Source organism: Triticum aestivum, chromosome 7A, assembly GCF_018294505.1.
Source record: "Triticum aestivum cultivar Chinese Spring chromosome 7A, IWGSC CS RefSeq v2.1, whole genome shotgun sequence".
NCBI lineage: Eukaryota > Viridiplantae > Streptophyta > Magnoliopsida > Poales > Poaceae > Triticum > Triticum aestivum.
The window spans coordinates 176,520,115-176,539,707 of NC_057812.1; the positions used below are offsets into that span (position 1 = coordinate 176,520,115).

The 19,593-nt window shown below is 45.8% G+C and overlaps 1 long non-coding RNA gene across 5 annotated transcripts; it reads left to right on the forward strand.

Moving 5' to 3' along the window:
- Nucleotides 1–1,961: 1,961 nt before the first annotated feature.
- On the forward strand, nt 1,962–14,232 carry LOC123150195 (uncharacterized). 5 transcript variants are annotated; one of them, XR_006475002.1, is made up of 5 exons: nt 1,962–2,264; nt 5,323–5,384; nt 11,753–11,861; nt 12,701–12,850; nt 13,018–14,232. It is a non-coding gene; the product is annotated as an uncharacterized lncRNA (long non-coding RNA). The 5 variants fall into 5 exon arrangements; XR_006475003.1 differs by having other exon boundaries at nt 12,718–12,850; nt 13,068–14,232; XR_006475004.1 differs by having other exon boundaries at nt 12,756–12,850.
- Nucleotides 14,233–19,593: the final 5,361 nt, after the last annotated feature.

Sequence of the window (19,593 nt, forward strand, 5' to 3'; positions counted from 1 at the left end):
GTATTTTAACAAACAAACAAAAATATCACCGATCAACAAACAATAAAAATCTACACACATCTAATTGACCAAACAAGTAATCTAACTCCTCCACAGGGTTACAAAGGACTTAGGGGATATTTCAGCTTTAGGGTACGAAGTCATATGACGAATGAAAATTAAAGAAAAATATGAATACCATCGGATGGCCTCCGGTTCATGGACATGACGAAATTGGCGCGGCCAACTTCCATCATAGGATGTAAAGAGATATCTAAAGCGTACTACGGGTATGATATAGTACGCGTATAAAAGGAATTACGCAGAGGCTCACCGAGTGCGACGAATCGATGCAATGAACTTGACGAACAGTGTGGACGGACATATAAAATTCTTCGCGTGTGATCGACGGATCACATTCTTTCTTCTCTGAATGGACCCGTGGTATGGAGAGGAACCTTAGGGCGCAAGGGTGCTGATGAAGATGGCCTGTGTCACCGGAATCGAGCGCCGGCATCCATGGAGCAGCACTAGAACAGAGAGGGAGGAAGGAAACATGAAGGATGATGGAGAAGTCATTCGACTGGCAGAGGAGATAGAGCACAGGTATATATACTCACTGATTTGGGAACGGTGGAGAGTTATGGGAATAAGGAGGGGCGGCACTAGATGTACGCACTCACAGTTTCTGACTGTTTCTCTTCGGTGTATGTGTGCGCGGAGGAAGAAGATGGAGCGCTAGAGTGCTGGCGCTTGGGAGATGGCTGCATATCTTCAGATTTGGAAATGTAGTAATTAAAGATAGAAAGAGGAGGGGTTTTCATCATGCGTGAACGTTTCCTATGGTGGTTGTTTTCCTTCTGTAGATTGATTGGGAACTTACAGGAAGGAGAGGAGGTTCGCTAGGTGGAGGAATGGGCCACTTTGGCCAGCCCATAAGGAAGGAGGGTAGGAGGAAAATAACAGTGGAAAAAATAGATGGGCTAGGCCCATGTGACTTGAGAAAGAAAACAAAAACAATTGGATGAATCCAGGGAAGAGAAGAGAGATGTAAAGATGCATGTATTGGTGGATTTGTCTCAGAAACAATGTATGTGTGAATGGAAAGTATGAGTAAGATAGCTGGACAATTCAAATGGTAGAACGTATCTAATGGTCCGATGAAATTTGGCCCGAGATTGAGAAAAGGAAAGAAATTGATTTCTGTTTTAAGAAATCTAGAGAAGGAAAAGAAGCTCGAATACATATCAAAAGAACTGAGATATCCAAGACAGTGTAGACTCGCATATTTAAATATGCCGAAGACAAATTTAAAAACCAGTTAAAACAAAAGATCAAAACACAAATTTAATTTAAGTTGATGTTAGTTCAAATTAAATCCACTAACTTCATAAAAACTCAATTTAAGCTTTTATTAACAAATAAAACGAACGAAATTTTTTCGTCCTGATTTTTGGAAAACTTTTTCTTAAACATTCCGAGAATCGGAATGTTACAGTAGACGTCCCGAATAGTCTACGGCCTTTGATGCTCTCTGAATATACTCCCCCGTCTGAGTACTCCCTTCGTTTTCTTACTCCGCATATAAGATTTGGTTAAAGTCAAACTACACAAAATTTGACCAAATTTATATAAAAAAATATGAACATCTACAACACTAAAACTATATAGTATGATAATACGTTTCATGATGCATCTGATAATATTGATTTCATACTATGAATGTTTATATTTTTTAATATAAAGTTAGTCAAATTTTATAAAGCTTGACTTTGATCAAACCTTATGCGGACTAACGGAGGGAGTAGTTGTTTCTGCTTTAGATTAAAAAAAACATAAACCAGCCAAGTTGAAATAGACTGTCCTTGCTTGTTTATTTATAAAATGGATCCAACTGCCTTTGCTCTTACCGACAGCTGTTTCTTCTGAAAATGACCTGCCCCGTGACGTGCCGCCTTGGCAGCCACAAACCCTCCCCAAATCCCCAATTAACCGAGAGTAAACAAATCTGCCATTCTGTACCCACGACTACTCTTTCCCTCTCCCCTCTCGCCTCCGCCTTCCCTCCGACTTTTCCCTCGCCGAAAAACCAATTCCATGCTCCAGCAGCACGCAACCTCCTATTCTCCATTATAGTATTGCTCCCGCTAGGGTTCCAGCCGCCTCCATGGAATCCGCGGCCGTCTGCAGATCCTTCACCAGCCGCCTTTTAGGTCCGCCTCGCCTCCCGCAGCCGGGAATGCTTGGTCTCGGGCGCGTCTGGCCGCCTGCGCCGAGGGTTTGAGGTGAGTGGAAGATCCTGGAATTTACCGCTTATTTTTTCGTGGGGAATTTCCTGTATCTACCAGATCTCGCTCGTGTTTGCACATCCGTTAATCGCTCGACATGGATCTGTGTTTTAGTGGGATAGGAAGTAGAGACATCGGCCGACATTTCATGGATAGGTTGATATGAGTTCGTCAACACTATATATACACTGTATATTGCTATTTTTTGGAAAAGGAATGGTTTTTATTTTGCATCTAGACTAGATGATTCATGCAACCATAATTCATTACATGTGTTTCCTAAAAAAAAGAGAGTTACATTTGGAGTACTGGATGTGGCAACCATCGGCGGAAGCAACCATGACTATGAGAACAAAGTGTCAGCAACGCCTAAGAACGATAATTAGTCAAACCAAACCAGTAAGGCCAGAACAGAAACAGCAAAAACACCTCGGAAGGAAGTCAACACCTTCATCTTCCAAAGCGAATAGTTGGGCAGAGAGGAGGGAACGCGACCCCCTTCCCCGCTCGCGTCGCTCTCCAGGGGAGCGGCCCGAGCGTACCCTAGCGCCGCCGCCGCCTCCCCACCCGTTCCTCCTCGCCCCCCCGCCGCCGTCGGGCGTCGCTGCCGGGCAAAGCCCGCGCAGCAGCCGGCGGCGGCGGGCCTCTCTCGCGCGGATGCGTTCCCGGGACTGGCCCTGGACGGCGCGGCGCATCGGCGAGGCTGGGCGCCGGGGCGGCGGCCCGGTGGTGGCGGCGTGGGCGGCTCGGCGGTCGGTGCTCTGCGCGCGCCTCGGCGCGCCTGCTCCCCCGCTCGGGTTGGTGGCGGTCCAGGCTGCGGGTCCCATGGCGACGGCTGCTCCTCTGGCGGCGCGACGGCTGGGCGGCACGGCGAGTTGGCGCGGCTACGGCGGCGGCCTCGCTACGTCCAACGGTGGGTCGAGGCTAGGCGGCTGCGGCGGCTCTATCTCGCTCGTGCGGCTCCGGCTTCCGGCGATTCAGATCTGGTGCGGCTCGGCTGTAGCCTTCCGGCGGCGGCTTTGGCGGTCCTCCGGCCCACCGAGGCAAGGCTTGGGGCGAGGTCGCAGTCTGGTCAGGCCCTCCCTTGCCTCCAGCTTTGCGATGTGGGCTCCTTGCCGTCGGGCCTAGCCGGGCTCCTGCAGATGGTGAAGACGATGACGTGGCGGCTCTTGGGCTTCGGGGCGGCGGCCCCGGGTGTGGTGGTGGCGGCTTCGGCCAGGAGGTGGTGCGAATCTGGTCGCGGTGGATCGTGGGATCCCGTGGCTAGAGTGAGGTCGGCCTCGGCAGGGGTGGTGGTTTGTGGGCGGCGGTCGGTGGTGGCAGGTGGTCGGCACATCTCCGGGAGAAATCCTTGCTCCGGTCTTCACCGGAGCCGGCGACGGCGGCGCCTGCGGGTGCCGCGATCTTTCTTGGAAGCGTCGTCGTGGAGGTGCCCCTTCTCCCCATGGCTTGGGCTCCGGAGGGAAACCTCAGATCCGCTGGATCGGGCGATGGAGGCGTCTTCGCGTCTTTCTCCTCGTTGGGGGCATCGTCTCGGAGCCGGCGACGACTGAGAGACTGGAGGATGATGGCATCTTCGCCGTCAATGGCGGCATCTTCGCCGCGTGGTTTGCTGAGGCGGGGCGCTGGTTTCTGTTTGGCAACGGTGTTGGCGTCGAGAGGAGCTTGGGTCGCGGCGTGGTCTTCGGTAGTCGGTTCTTCCCGGCGTGTCCGAGGTGCTCTTTGGGGCACGGTCGGTGCAAGTCCTGCATATTTCCCTTGTGTTGCTTGTCATCAATGTCGGAGCTGTCGGTTGCTTGCGAGTGTGGCCTTCCGTTGGCATGTGCCGTCGTGGCTTCTATTCCATGTCGGTGGCCAGGTTGGCCGGTGGTGCCCATGTCATGTGGGTTGTGTTGTATCGGTTTTAGCCCGGTTTCCCGTCAATTAACCAGGCAATTCTCTTCTTCTTAATCAATGAAAATGGCAAGTCTTTTGCCTCGTTTCAAAAAAAAAAAAATCTTCCAAAGCGATGCCTTCAACAATGAAATGACACATGTTATGCGACGATGTTGCCTGATCCAGCCAATGAAGGATTTTCATTCTCAAAGGTACAAGGCAAAAACTAATCTCATGTGTAGGCACACCCTGTTCTGCCATGTTGGATGAACTCGTTGTCATACCTTAGGCTGCACGAATGAGGAAGTGGCGCCACATCTAGAGGACACACCTAAAGTGGAAGCTAAACACGTCAACCTGAGTGCACATACCATTCTTCTCGAGTCCAACCAGTGAAGACCAGACTGTCAACCTTGAAGAAGATGCCTTGAGCAAAAGAGATGGCGTGTGTCCGTCCTTGTTGGATCCGACCAGTGAAGGGTCTGATCATGGGTTTCAACCTGGAAAAATCATGGATCGGTATTTGAAGCACCAAAAAGGCAAAAACACAACATCGTATCCAATTGATTAATACCAGATTGTGTTCCGTGAGCTGTGCCATCCACATGCCTCAACCAAAACCACCAGGATTTCCTCTTAACAAGTTGTGACACGAGGGGAAGACATTGAACTAGACCAAGGCGACAGAGGAGAAGCCTCTCGTCGACGTCGGGAGCAGATCGTAGGCCACGGCAATGGTTTCGGGATGAGAGGATGTGGTGGTGGCTCCTTCAGAGGGAGCCCTAAGGCGCCCCTGGATAGCGCAGAGGCGCCTAGGGAGCATTTGGTTTATACATTGTGTACATTGTTGTGGTACGCTTTTCTAGATGCAAGTTCTGCCTGGTGGGAATTATTTGTTCTAAATAGAGCCTAGTTTGTGTCAATAGCTTCTTATATACTACCTCTGTACCAAAATATATGACGTTTTATATTTTGGTATGGAGGGACCACAAACAAAGGTCAGAAGCTGCCGTCGATTTGTGTAATGCTTATTATTTTATTCGCTAATTTGTGTCGAGAAAAGATATTTCTTGGCCAGCAAAAACAGGGTGTTAAGTTATCTAGATGCCTTATATATACACTTACTTTGCATCTTTTGATCATTGTGAAATATTTTGATCGTTGTAATATTTTTGCGCAGTTATTGCATGTGGTGGCACCAAGCATGAGGCGACAACTGCATTACTTGCAAGGAAGTTACAAGTAAGAAATACATACTGTTATATTGTACATGATGAGATTGTTCTTTATTCTAGTTCATATTTGTGGTTTACTAAAAATTTCTGGACAACTGATTATTAGCTACTGTATTCCCAAATGTTATATAAGCTGAGAATCTTGCTGGAGACTATGTAGGTTGGATATCATAGTTCTGTGTCAAATATTGCGAAACTGAATCAAGAACGAAGTGGTGAAACCTGACCATAAATTCCTTACATACAACCAGAATACACTAAGGGATCACTAAGAACTCCGGAACCTGTAAGAACTCTTAGATCCTTGCCCTATACAAGAATCTAGGTCTGAACAGTACCCTAGTGTCTAATCCTGTCGAACACTCCAATTGCTTACACCTTTTACTTTGGGTGAGATCCTGACGCCTTGTGGTTTCCTTGTTATAAGCGAACAATTATAATTGGTGTATGGTCCTCTTGACCTCTGAAGAGATATTGGCAATCAAGATTCTACAAAAGCCCTTATAAAGATGGCACCTAATATGATAAGATATGTGTCACTTTCCTTAACATGGTGGAATAATCAATTCATCATACATCCTTGTATTCTTGCATATTTAGTTCCTCTGAACAGCTGAAGCACTAAGAGTTTGAGAAAAAGGGTGTTTAAATCTCTTGTTGAGTTGGGTCTCACTTTACATATATATTGCCTTCCCATTTGCATTTTCCTTTTCTCTGTACATCATTTTAAGGTTCAAATTGTCTTTATAGAGCTAATCATATGGCTGTGTTTATATTCGGAGCAGTTAGTTTTTCTAGTTTACCTCTTGTGCTGCTCTGCATTCCATCCTTTTGATGTAGTGGGCTAAGTTAAAGATTAATGCGGATATTTGGCACGAAATTGTAGGGCGCTATCACATTAATATCACTGGCACCTCTTGATCCACAGATCTGTAGCTTTAAGAAAAATGTCAATTAACTATTTTTCTGATATTATGTGAATTCTTCTGGAAGTTTGTGAGTCAGTCACAACTTTATACCTTGTTGCGTAGTCATATGTTTTCTTTAGTGTGATGTTTATTTTCTCTCCGACTTCCATATTTTCCTTGTGAATAAGGTTTCTTGGTAAGGAATTGACATATAAAGATAGCAGCATTTTTATATATGATACCATGTATCGAAGTGCATCAACAGCAGGGTTGACCCTTCTACTTAGGATTTGCTAGTCCTCCATGGCATATTGAACTGACCCTGGGATAGCTACCCCTCTAATCCCACTGTAGGATTGATTGCTTGGGGATATGTGCCAACATTGTTTAGCATCTGCCATCATGCAGGTGTATAGTAAACTATAGATTTAATAAAGTCTCTTAGAGCAACTCCAACGCGCCGACCCAAACGGACGTTCACTTTGTCCGCCTTTTGTCCGTTTGGGTCGGCCGTCCGCTCGTCGTCTGTCTTGTTTTTCATTTGGTCGGCAGTGCGCCCAACACGCGGACACATTTTCGCCCGCGCGGCTGGCTTGCCGTCGTTTTGCAAACATAAATTCAAACAGAATACAAACATTTCACATGGTTACACAAGCAAACAAACATAGCATAGTTCACAAGCCAAATAAATATAGCATAGTTCACAAGCCAAATAAATATGTCAAAGTTTACAAGTCAAATAAAAATTAAATTGTCTCAAATACTTAAAAAAAGAAGATACATCTATTGGTTGCCAGCGTGAACCCACATATGGTCAACCAAATCATCTTGCAACTGAATGTGAGTTTCCCAATTACGCATTTGATGATGAAATTGGGTGAACTGTGCAAACGTTCCCACTCCTCCATGCTCAGGCACAACATTGTCACCCTGAAATTGAAACCCTTGGTTGTAGATACGTTCCGGGTGCTCATCTTCTACGATCATATTGTGCATCATCACACAAGCACTCATCACCTCCCACAACTTCTTGGTGCCCCAAGTTCTAGCAGGATACCGGACAATGCCCCACTGAGATTAGAGAACACCAAAGGCACGCTCCACATCCTTCGTAGCACTCTCTTGCTCTTGTGCAGATCTCCTCTTCTCTCCTACAGGGTTGGAGATTGTCTTCACAATAGTAGTCCACTGAGGATAGATACTGTTAGCTAGGTAGTATCCTTTGTTGTAGTTGTGGCTGTTGATGTTAACATTCACCGGCGGGGCAGATGCCTTCGGCAAGCCTTGCAAACACCGGAGAGCGTTGAAGCACGTTGAGATCAGTGTGCGATCCGGCCATGCCGCCTTGACATGGCCCCTATATTGCCCCTGCCAAGCAGAAGGGCAGTTCTTCCACTCCCAGTGCATACAGTCTATGCTACCAAGCATCCTTGGGAAGCCCCTGCTGGCATTCATTTGGCATTCATTGCCAACAAGCGGGCTGTATCTGCAACGTTTGGCTCTCTCAAGTACTCAGGGCCAAACATTGCAATCACAGCCTTGTAGAACATGTACATGGACTCTTGGCATGTGGACTTGCTCATATGGATGTAGTCATCAATGAGATCACCCGGAACTCCGTATGCAAGCATCCGAATAGCTGCAGTGCATTTTTAATAATAGGAGAATCCAATCTTTCCAAGGGCATCCTCCTTACACTCGAAATACTTATCGTACCCGACCACCCCCTCTCGAATATTGTTGAAAAGGTGCCTAGCCATGTGGAAACGCTGCCGGAATTGGTGATGTTTGAAGAGAGGGTTGAGTGTCTCGAATTAGTCCTTCCAAAGAAAGAAATGGCCGCTATTTCGGTGGCGATTCAACGCCAGTGTCCCGGGATCAAGCCCCGGAACAACGGCTGCTGACTACTAAGGTGGTCATGGACGACCAACACAGCAGCCACCATCTCCTCATTGTCGGATGAAGAATCAACCGAGTCACAAAGAAATTTGTGGAAAAAGAACTTGTCGGCGGAGTCCATTTGTACCTTGTGGGCAAACTGTCGAACAGCTTGCGGACGTCGTCGAAGAAGCAGGCCCGCAAAGAGACACACGCCTGCCCTGTACCAGTGGCTGCCTTGGCGATATACAATTTTTTTTGCTGCCGTGGTTCATACACAGTCCACCCCTATTCGGATTTTTCGTGCAGATTCAGCTGGTGAGTATATCTCCCATGCGCTGCGAGGGTTCCTTGCTGAGCAGGGTACCCTTACTCAGTTCTCTTGTCCTGGTGCTCATACTCAGAATGGTGTGGCTAAGTGCAAGCATCGTCACCTTCTTGAGACGACGCGTGCCATAATGATCGCCGCCTCTCTTCCAGGCTGAGGCTGTTACCACTTCCACCTATCTCATCTACATTCGGCCATTTGCTGCTCTATAGGATGGTATTCCTCTCGAGCGTCTTTCTAGCCGTTCTCCTGATTATTCGGCGCTTCGTTTGTTTGGTTGTGTTGCTATGTTTTGCTTGCCCCTCGTGAACGCACCAAACTGACCGCTCAGTCTGTTGAGTGTGTCTTTCTCGGATACAGTGATGAGCATAAGGTCTATCGGTGTTGGGATCCTGTCGGTCGTTCGTATTTCCCGGGATGTGACCTTTGATGAAGTCCCGCCCTTTCTACCCGTGTCCATCCTCCTCGGCCTTCTCCACATATGACATCTCTTTTCTTATGTTTTCGGATACACCTCCCTTTGTGCCCAGTATTCCTACTCCTCGTCCCGCTGTTGCAGATCCGACCCCGTCCTCTCCTATAGTTTATTCTCCTCCCACATCGCATGACTCTCCACCTTCATCACCGACACCTTCCCCTTGTCCACCTTCATCACCGGTACATTCTTCGTCACCACCTCCAGTGGTTCCACCTCTTCCCTCCTTTGGTTTCCATTATACTCTTCGTCCACGTATTGTGGATGAGTCTACTGATGTCCCCTCTACTTCTAGTGTGTCGTCTTCCTCTCAACCGATTTATGGTCTTTGTTCTCGGCCTTGTCCACCCCTTGACAAATATTCTCCTTCTTGCTATGGTCTTTCGACCATTCTTGAGTCAACTTCTTATCGAGATGCTGTTGTTCATCTTGAATGGCAGTTTGCGATGGCTAAGGAGGTTGCTGCCCTTGAGCGCACCGACACGCGGGATCTAGTTTCTCTTCCTCCCGTTGTTTGTTCCATCACTTGTAAGTGGGTGTACAAGATAAAGACTCGCTCTGATCGTTATAAAGCTTGTCTTGTGGCTCGTGGCTTTCAACAGGAGCATGGTCGTGATTATGATGAAACTTCTGCTCCTGTGGCCTATATGACCACTGTCCACACACTTCTCGCCGTGGCCTCTATTCGCCATTGGTCTGTGTCTCAGCTTGATGTGAAGAATGCCTTTCTAAATGGTGAGTTGCGTGAGGAGGTTTATATGCAGCCACCACCTGGGTATTCTGTTCTTGATGGCATGGTTTGTCGTCTTCGTCGCTCTCTCTATGGCCTTAAGCAAGCTCCCCCGTGCCTGGTTTGAGCGCTTCGCCTCTATGGTGACCGCAACTGGTTTTTCCCCAGTGCTCATGATCCAGCATTGTTTGTCCACCTTTCTGCTCATGGTAGGACTCTTCTTCTTCTATATGTTGATGACATGATCATCACTGGCGACGATTTTGAGTACATTGCCTTTGTTAAGGCCCGTCCCAGTGAGCAGTTCCTAATGTCTGATCTTGGTCCTCTTCATTACTTTCTTGGGATTGAGGTTTCCTCCACCTCTGATGCCTTTTTTATTTCTCAAGAAAAGTATATCCAGGATCTTCTTGCTTGTGTGGCTCTTAGTAATGAGCGCAATGTTCGGCTTCACGCTTCTGATGGCGAGCCCTTGTCTGATCCGACGCATTATCGTCATCTTGTTGGGAGTCTTGTCTATCTTGCTGTCACTCAGCCCGGATATCTCCTATCCTGTCCATATTTTAAGTCAGTTTGTTGCTGCTCCCACTTTAGTTCACTCTAGTCACCTTCTACGTGTTCTATGATATCATCGTGGCACGATCTCTCATCGTCTGTTTTTCCCGTTCCAGCTCGTTACAGCTCTAGGCCTATTCAGATGCTACGTGGGCTAGTGATCCTACTGATCGCCGTTCACTTTCTGCTTACTGTGTTTTTCTTGGTGGTTCTCTCATTGCCTAGAAGACGAGGAAACAAACTGCAGTTTCCCGTTCGAGTGCAAAGACGGAGTTACGAGCTATGGCTCTTCTGACTGGAGTGGTGACTTGGTTACGATGGTTACTCGAGGAATTAGGCGTTTCTGTTACTACATCTACCACCCTCTTGTCAGACAGTACATGTGCTATCAGCATTGCGCTGGATCCTGTGAAGCATGAACTTACCAAGCATATTGGTGTTGATGCTTCTTATGTGCGCGCTGCTGTGGAGGATCATGTTATTGCTCTTCAGTATGTGCCTTCTGAGTTACAGCTAGCAGACTTTTTCACGAAGGCCCAAACTAGAGCACAACATAGATTTTACCTCTCCAAACTCAGTGTTGTGGATCCACCATGAGTTTGAGGGGGGGGGGGGGGGTTAGAGTTATATTAGTGATGTCTTTTGGCCTTTTCCATTCTAGTCTCTTGGCATCCTTTTGTAGCCTTTTGGCATCCTCATGTATGTGTATATATGCTGGCTTTGGCCTCCCAATATACAAGTTGCTTTCATAACATAAGCATCCGTAGCTAAGATATCATAGTCGTAGCTAAGATATCATAGCCTTTTGTAGTTTTGTTTTGGTTTGTACTGGAAGATACGGCATGCCTGTAAACATCTGTAGCCAATATACCATTGACTATTTGCAGCACAATGTATCTTGAGAAAGGTCCCTATCCACATACGATGCTAATGGTGAATGAATGATACTAATGAGCACGTATAATGGTACCATGTGGTGGCGGTTCACGGAGATCCGTATGTACGAATAGGCGTTGGATCATCGGGGGAAGCTACCCCCTAGGATAGAAAACCCACTCTTGAAAATAAAGTTGCAGGAACCTATGAGCTACCACCTTCATTCTGACACCGTGGAGGCCCATTTCAAGTTGGTTCACCAAAGTTTGGAGATCACTTTCAGTTAGGCCAGATTTTTTTCTACCATCAGTTGCCTGTACTGTATGCGTAGAACAGAGTTATTCCTTGGGATAAATTGATTTGACGAAACATTCAAGCTAGTTAAAAAAACCATTGTACCATCCTATCTAGAAACCACTGATTGATTCTGTAAGGAAAACTGCTTTGCTTTCCGATGCTGAATTCCCTTGTCATTTGAAATGAAAAGGTTTTGTCCGTGGCCTGGTTGCAATATTTCAGTTTTGTTTGAGATAGTGCTTATGTGATTTTGTTGTGATATCTAAATAAATAGGCAACTTTGAAAACCATTTGCTTTACACTAATATGCCATTTGACTCTTTTGCAGAATCTATGGGTCATCATAATCGTGACTTTCTTGCAAGTTGTGCAGTTGCTGTCTCAAGCTTGCTGACTCCGTTTGCCAGACCGCAATGTGAAATAGGAAATTTAGTCAGGTACTCTCTCTTGACCAATAAATCAATTTTCAGATGCATTAATAACTAGGTAACTACATGAACATAATGTTTGATGGTAGAGGTCCCTTTTTAACCCTCCCTATTATGTTTTTGGTTAAACCTACTCCAGTTTTAGCGAATGAATGATCATATAAATAAGTTTGAGGAAGCATTCGACTCTAAACTATTCACTCTTGTAAGTACAGCAGCATGTTTAACTCTTTAGTTCTGGTCTTCTACTGCCACAGTTTGTTAACCACTCTTAGCTGTATATAACGTACTAAAGCAAACAACGTGTTTTGGTTCTGTCCTTCTACTCCCACAGTTTCCTAACCACCCTTTGGTTTGATACAATTTGTTTTTACCAAATTTTGGCATTGTCCATGTAATTTTGTCCCTAGTTACGGCTTGTTTGATTTAACGCCAAGGTTAACTCATCAAGATAGCGTAATGCAAATAATGTGGCAAAACAAGTTGGATTTGATTTGTAGCCTACCAAATCCAAATTTTGGTAAAGCAACTTAGCATAGCACCTGGTTAGCCACAAAAATGTCAGCCATTTTTTTGCTACTAACCATTCTCTTTCATTTGGCTTACCGTCAAATATAAAGGCGAGAGAATTCCTTATTTAGCACCCCTAAATTTTGTTTCTTATTTGACACTGAAAACTTTTTTTCCTATCTCAACACCAAGTCTAAATTTTGTGCCCTTTATGACACTTCAGTCCATTTTCCCATCTAACACCGTTAAATTGCATGTAAAAAGACACTTTTGCCCTTCATGTCATATGTGACCAAATTTTTAATAGATGTTAAATATTAAAAAAAACTCATGTCTAGCTCAACTGGCCCCGCAGCCGTGCCGGCAACTACTACATGCATCTATGATCACCAGGAAATGCCTAAATGATCCAATAAATGGTTGAATTGGGCCACTTATGTCTTCTTAAATATGTTCAAGGAAATTGGGAACGTATTCTTAATTTTGAGGTAAGTTGGATTTATAATTTTCTTATTTAAAAATCATTTATGTGCGACGTTTGGCAGAGATTTAATATATATAATGTGATCCAAATGGTAATGTGGTGTAATTTTCAAGTATTAGTTTATCATATCCGTTGTTTCGACTAAAAGTAAATATTCAATGTTATTTTCAGAACTTGTTTCCAGATGTAAAACTTTAATCGGATATCTCTATACTTAAAAGGGTACTAGTGGATTAAGGATACAAGAGTGCATCCTAAGTTGCAATGGTTGTATCCACGGGAAGAACAATTATGTGTCTACGAGAACCTCCAATTGATGCACCATGTGAAGTCATGTTGACATTTTCTTTTCTCTTTGGTAAGGTTATGGAATAAATTTTATTTTCCCTAGTATTGTGTTAGTGGTGTATATATTCACTAAACAAGGTTCTTCCATTCCTCTGTTTCCATATGCCGCTGCACCATCATCCACTGCCATGCTGAGGTGGTGGAGATTAGCAGGCAGCAGTCTTAATGGCGTTGATGGGGAGGTGTCTTCGCGGTGCTGATGGGGAGGTTGAGACCTCGTGGAATCCATGTTCTCAGGCGGAGGCTAAGTTGGCGATTTGTCACTGCAGTTGTGAATCAGCATAAGAGATGGCACGCTTAGGTGCCGAGGGCCTCGCTAGATCCAGATGGATTGTAGGAGCCGCAATCTCGCTCGCCACTCTGCGGGGGTTTGTCAAGGTTGATGGCGAGCCTCTACAGGGTGATGTAGTGGCTTTTTTTTTTGAAAAAACTCAGACTTTATTCATTTGTAATAAGTAATACATCGTTTGTGAGGATCATTACAATTTCATTTAAGGGCTCCTCAAACCAATCGGAAGTCAAAGAAAATCTAGCTGGAAATCAGGGTGAATGGGTGATGTAGTGGCTAGTCTGGATGAATAGGCAGAGGAAAGGCTGACGGGACGAAATGACCCTCCTTACTTGATCAGGTTATGTATGGTGTTCCTGGTGGTGGAGTTGGGCACAGTCTGAAACCGTCACATGGAAGAAGTATGGTTGTGGTGGGGTAATGACATGTTTAGCCCGACGAGCAGCCGAATGGGGAAGGACGTGGCAGCCAAAGCATTCACCTCCTAGTGCTGGTGACGGCCGGGGTGCTTGGTACTGGAGCGCCCGGACCAAGGTGTTGCATTGAGCATGTGTTGTATACGTTGACAACAACGATGATGATCTGACGCGTAGGGGTGGCGTCGATGGCCACATCCCGTACTTGCGCGGTGTCAGTGAGCACCCATGTTGGTGCGGTAATGGTGAATGCCGTCGCCTCTTTTGTAATGCCGATCATGAGCAAAAAGAGGGCAAAACGAAGCAGCAAAAGTTAAGGCAAGGGTGTGCGAGGTGATCCACGCTATTCTTAATTTCTCTTCTTTTTTTGAGGGAAATGTTGTTAATTTATTCATAGTTCGCAGCTCCCTCATATGTTACCTTTGGGCGAATACACTCGGGAGGAACATGGAGCCAAGATTTACAGAAGGCATTACAACAACCATTCCTAGCTAAGATATGTGTGACCTTATTCGCTAACCCGCACCCAAGCAACCTTAAAATCATCAAAAGACCGAAGCAACCCTTTGATCTCTTCAAGTAGCCGCCCATTAGCTGAGAGATCTTAATTTCTCTTCTTAAAATGATGTGTTATTGTACATTAATATTTTTATTTTTTTCACTACAAAATGATGGGGACCATAATCCAATTAGATAAGCATCCGACGAGTGAGGGTCCAGCATGAGAGGACAGATATCATCACATGATATGTACGGGTGGTTAATTATGTCAACTTTTCTTGATTTGACAGAATAAATATATCTATTTTTTTGAGACAAATCAATATATTTATATCTATCTTTTTATTATATATATCTTTACCTACTAATAAACCAGCGATGACTTCTGGTCGTACGTCGCAGGCCTTTTTTGCAAAAAAGTCCTCCCGTTTATGAGAAAATAACCCACAGTCCTGTCTTAAAGGGATAACGTTTCGTTCCTCCACCACTTATCCATTGCTTTTGCCTCCACTTTACCGCCGGTCACGCCCCGCCGCTTGCCGCCGGCATTGACGCCGCAGAAACCAAGGCAGGGGGATGCGTTGTGGCGGGCGTCCACGCTGCCCGAGCCCAGGAACGGGGCGAGGCATCGCGGCGGGTTTGTAGAGCGCGGCTGCCGTTGTAGGCGTCGGGCGCGGCGGACCGAGGCGCTGCGGCGGGGCGGCTTCGGCCTGGAGTGCGGGCGCTACCACAACGGTGAACCGGGGGAGAGGCTTCGGCAGTGGAGCCAGGCATGGCTTGGCGTCGCCAAGAGCAACGAGGTCGTCGCCGCCGGCCTCCGCGCCACGAGCCGGTGGGCGAGCCCGGCATGCCGGCGCTGGACGCGTGCGCGCTCTGCGCCAAGCGGCTGGCGCGCGACAGCGACGTCTTCATGTACAGAGGGGACACACCCTTCTGTAGCAAGGAGTGCCGGCACGAGCAGTTGCAGCTCGACGCTGTCTCCGCCAGGCAGGCAGCCCGGAGGCTGCAGAGGTTCTCGGCCGGAGCAGAGTCCGGGCGTGCACACCATGGGGTGTCCGTCTCGAGCTAACCGGCGAGAGCGCCATGGTACATACGGTGCCTGACGAAGAAATGTTACTCCGCTTGTGCCAAAGAGATTTGCATGCACGAAGCCGCTGATGTGCAGTGATAATTGATCGAGCAGAGCCAGAACGAGGAGACTTGCCTTGCTTGAAGAAGGAAGACGTGGCTCACCGGACCTGCTCACGGCAGGCCGGCGCTGCATGTGTCGCCTGTCAAGTGATTTGGGCATAAACACAGCAGAAAAGGGGCTGGATTGGATTGGATTTGGGCATAGGTGACGTTGCATAGGCGCCGCCACATCCACGGCCACCGGCAGACGAGCAGCACCACCAGAAGACTGCCTCTGCCACAGGCACCACAGCAAGCCCCCGCGCGTGCTGGCCGGCCGCCAGATCTGGCGAGCAATCAAGCCACTGCACACCGGCCCCATTGCCCACAGCCACCCACCGGGAGGGGATCCACCACCACGGCACGGGACTCCGCCCCGGCCCCCGTGCGCCGACAAGCAGGCGGCCACCGCCCCAGCCGTTGCAGCAAACACGCCGGCGCTGCCAGCCAGGAAGTGGCTGACCAGCAGCCACCGCGGCTGAGGAATGAGGATAGGAGAGCAGCGCTTGGGTGGTGTTAGGTGGATGGAGAAGAGAAGGGCGGGCTGCTTGGGTGGTGAGGTAGCAGGAAGAAGACGGAGGCGGAGCGGCGCCTGAGTGGATGAGAGAAACGGCGATGTGTGGATAGTGGACTGTGGAAGGGGCACTCAGTGGCGATGAGTGGGGATTTTGGGTGCCTCGTGCCTTTTTTTAATCAAAAATGTATCGGAAGCTGCTGGATGCGGACGTGCTCATCCCGGCCGGCTGGAACGGGACCAGAATGTGGTGTAGATGCAAGTACTAGGCATTCCTGCTGAGATTGATATAGTACTCTCTCCGGTTTTATTTAGTCCGCATATTAGCTTTGGTCAAAATCAAGATTTGTAAGTTTTGACTAAGTTTATAAACAAAAATATTAATATATACAATAAAAAATCAATACCACTAGATTCATTATTGAATGTACTTTCACATCATATAGATTTGTTATGACAAATTTTTATATATTTTTTATAAACTTGGTCAAACTTTGCAAAGTTTGACTTCAATCAAACATAATATGCAGACTAAATAAAAACAGAGAGAGTATTAACCACACCAAGATGAGTAGTAAGTACTGTGGTATTCCTGCTGATTGAAGTTTGGGATAGTCTGCTAAATTGAATTGTTCAGAGCTATTCGTGGGTGTATATCAATCAAAGGATTGGTGTTGTTCAGATAGATTCTGGTTTAGTCCATTGCTGCAGGATTAAAAAAATTGTACAATTCATTTTTAGTTCATATTTTGCTCATTTTTCGTTAAAAAACAAATTTCGAATTTTGAAATTTTGAAATTCATAATTAAAAAATGTACAATCTCAGTCCTTTTCGTCCGAGATTTTCCAGAAAAAAAATCAAAAATCCAAAATTCACCGATTCATTCAAGGACAGTAAATTTTTCAAAACAAAACACAAAACCTTGGCTCGATGCTATGCGTGCTAGCACCTATTACAATTTTTTTAGAGAAAGTGCGGCAACGGTGACCTGTTTCGTCCCACACGCCGGGAAGGAGGAGCTCTTGCCTTTACAACATTATTAATAAAACTAAAAAGGAGACAAACAACATTCATAGCTGGATAAGGATTAGGCAATGTTGTACTAATATATAATATATGTACACAGGTTAGGACACACACAGAAAACTCAAAAAATATGTTTCATATCTGACTTATAAACTATACTTTTCATTACACCTTTTTACACCTTTTGTGGTATATAAATTATTGAAACGTCACTAATTTAATTTATTGGGTTAGAGCATGTGCTATTTTTTCTTTTCTCGTTATAACGCACGGGCACTTTTCCTAGTACCTAGTAAAGGATGGTGTGTTTCTCTAATATTTTGGTCCGTCCATACGGTAGCGGTAAAACTCGTTTCAGTTTTTTTTTTGAGGGGTACTCGTTTCAGTTAACATACAGGAAAAATAGGGAGCAACTAGTTAACGAGCGCTCCTTCGGGAGCCTCGCAACGATCATCGCCACTTGGCGCGCTCTTAGCCATTCGACACGTGTCGCGCTCTAGACGTCTCCTCCGAATTTTATTTTTTCTTTATTTTTCTGCACGCGTTTTCGGCTTTTTAAATGGTTTTTTCCCTATTTTTTTTCGACGTTTTGGTTTTCTCCCGGTCTTCCTTAGCTTTTCCACAAAAAACGCGTTTTCTTTTTTGTTTCTTTCGCGAAAGTCACGGTTTTTTTCGCAAGAGGCACGGTTGTGCTTTAGCGAGAGTCACGGCCGTGCCTTTCGGAAACAAAAAAAAACGCGTTTTCTGCTTTTTTTTCTTTCGCGAGAGTCACGGTTTTGCTTCCGCAAGAGGCACGGTTGTGCTTTTCACGAGAGTCACGGCCGTGCCTCTCAGAAAGGGAAAAACAAAACGCATTTTCTGTTTTTTTTCTTTCGCGAGAGTCACGGTTTTGCTTCCGCGAGAGGCACGGTTGTGCTTTCGTGAGAGTCACGGCCGTGCCTCTCAGAAAGGGAAAAAAATACGCGTTTTCTGTTTTTTCTTTATTTCGCAAGAGTCACGATTTTGCTTCCGCGAGAGGCACGGTTGTGCTTTCGCGAGAGTCACGGTCGTGCCTCTCGGAAACAAAAAAAACACGTTTTCTGTTTTTTTTCCTTTCACGAGAGTCACGGTTTTGCTTCCACAAGAGGCACGGGTGTGATTTCGCGAGAGGCACGGGCGTGCCTCTTTCAGAAAGGGGAAAAAACCGCGCTCCCTGTTCGGTTTTTTCGCCAGGTTTTTTCGTCCGTTTTTTTTCATGAAAAAAAAGTTCATCAAAACCTATCAACATGGGATCTAGTTTTGAAGATCTCGACGCGAGAAATTCAATGATAAAAACGGTTCGAGATTTGAACGCACGGTTTAAAAGATAAAACATTTTAAATAAATGAATATACGAAAAAAAGGGAAAACTCTCAGGTTGCGACAAGTGACACGCTGTATGTGCGTCACTTGTCGCAACCTGAGAAAATGAAGTGTTCTTTGTAACGAGTACTCTTTAATTAGCGATTTCGCTAAAAAATACTTCATATGTTGTCACTCGGCTGGGCCTTCACCTGGGCCATGTAAGCCGATTTGCTGGGCCTCCACCTAACGAGCTCATCACTCGGATGCCAAAAGACAGAATTTGTTTATTAATTAATAATCCTATCTGATTCTCAGAAAACTGATCTATCTTGCTTTCTTACACAAATTTCCTGATTTATATCCGCCTATGAGTAACAAGAAGTCAAGAATCAACAAGTTGACCAACCAACACACAAATGATATGGTATGGAATGTGTTTACTTGAGAGAATCGTAGAAATTAAATTCATCCGTGGCTAGATTAACAAAGAAATTAAGTTCGTTGGTGACTAACACATACTTCCTCCGTTCGAAAAAGTTTGTTTCTGAAATGGATATATCTAGCATCAAATTAGAGATAGGTACATCTATTTAAGAAACAAATTTGAGACAAATTTTTTGAGACAGAGGGAGTGTGTGCCAATGAAACATTTCATGGGAATCTAACCAAAGAGAATGCATGCATATAAAAAACTTTTTTAGAAGGCAACTCCACCCTCCCATGCTTGAGCAATGGAGTAATATCAAATCTATAGTGGGGACTTGGCCGATGCCTGGCGAAGCCGACCAAGTGGTCTGGACCTTGGGGAAGAAAAATAGGTTTACTACGAAATCTGTTTATGAATATTTGAAAAGAAATGTGGCGGGGGCAAACTATAAGTGGATATGGAAAGCAAAAATTCCCCTTAAAATTCAAATTTTCCTTTGGCAACTGTTTCAGGACGCTATCCTAACTAGAGATGTGATGAGTAGACGAAAGTGGCTGGGAAATCCTGCCTGCTCCTTCTGTGCGGAGAGAGAAACATCCCAGCATCTCTTCTTCACTTGCCCTGTGGCCAGAGTCCTCTGGAGGACTGTAGGATGTGTACTGGGCACGAATCTGTGTCCAAGTAACATTTGGCAGTACTATTCATGGGCTTACATGTTTTTACCTGATGGGG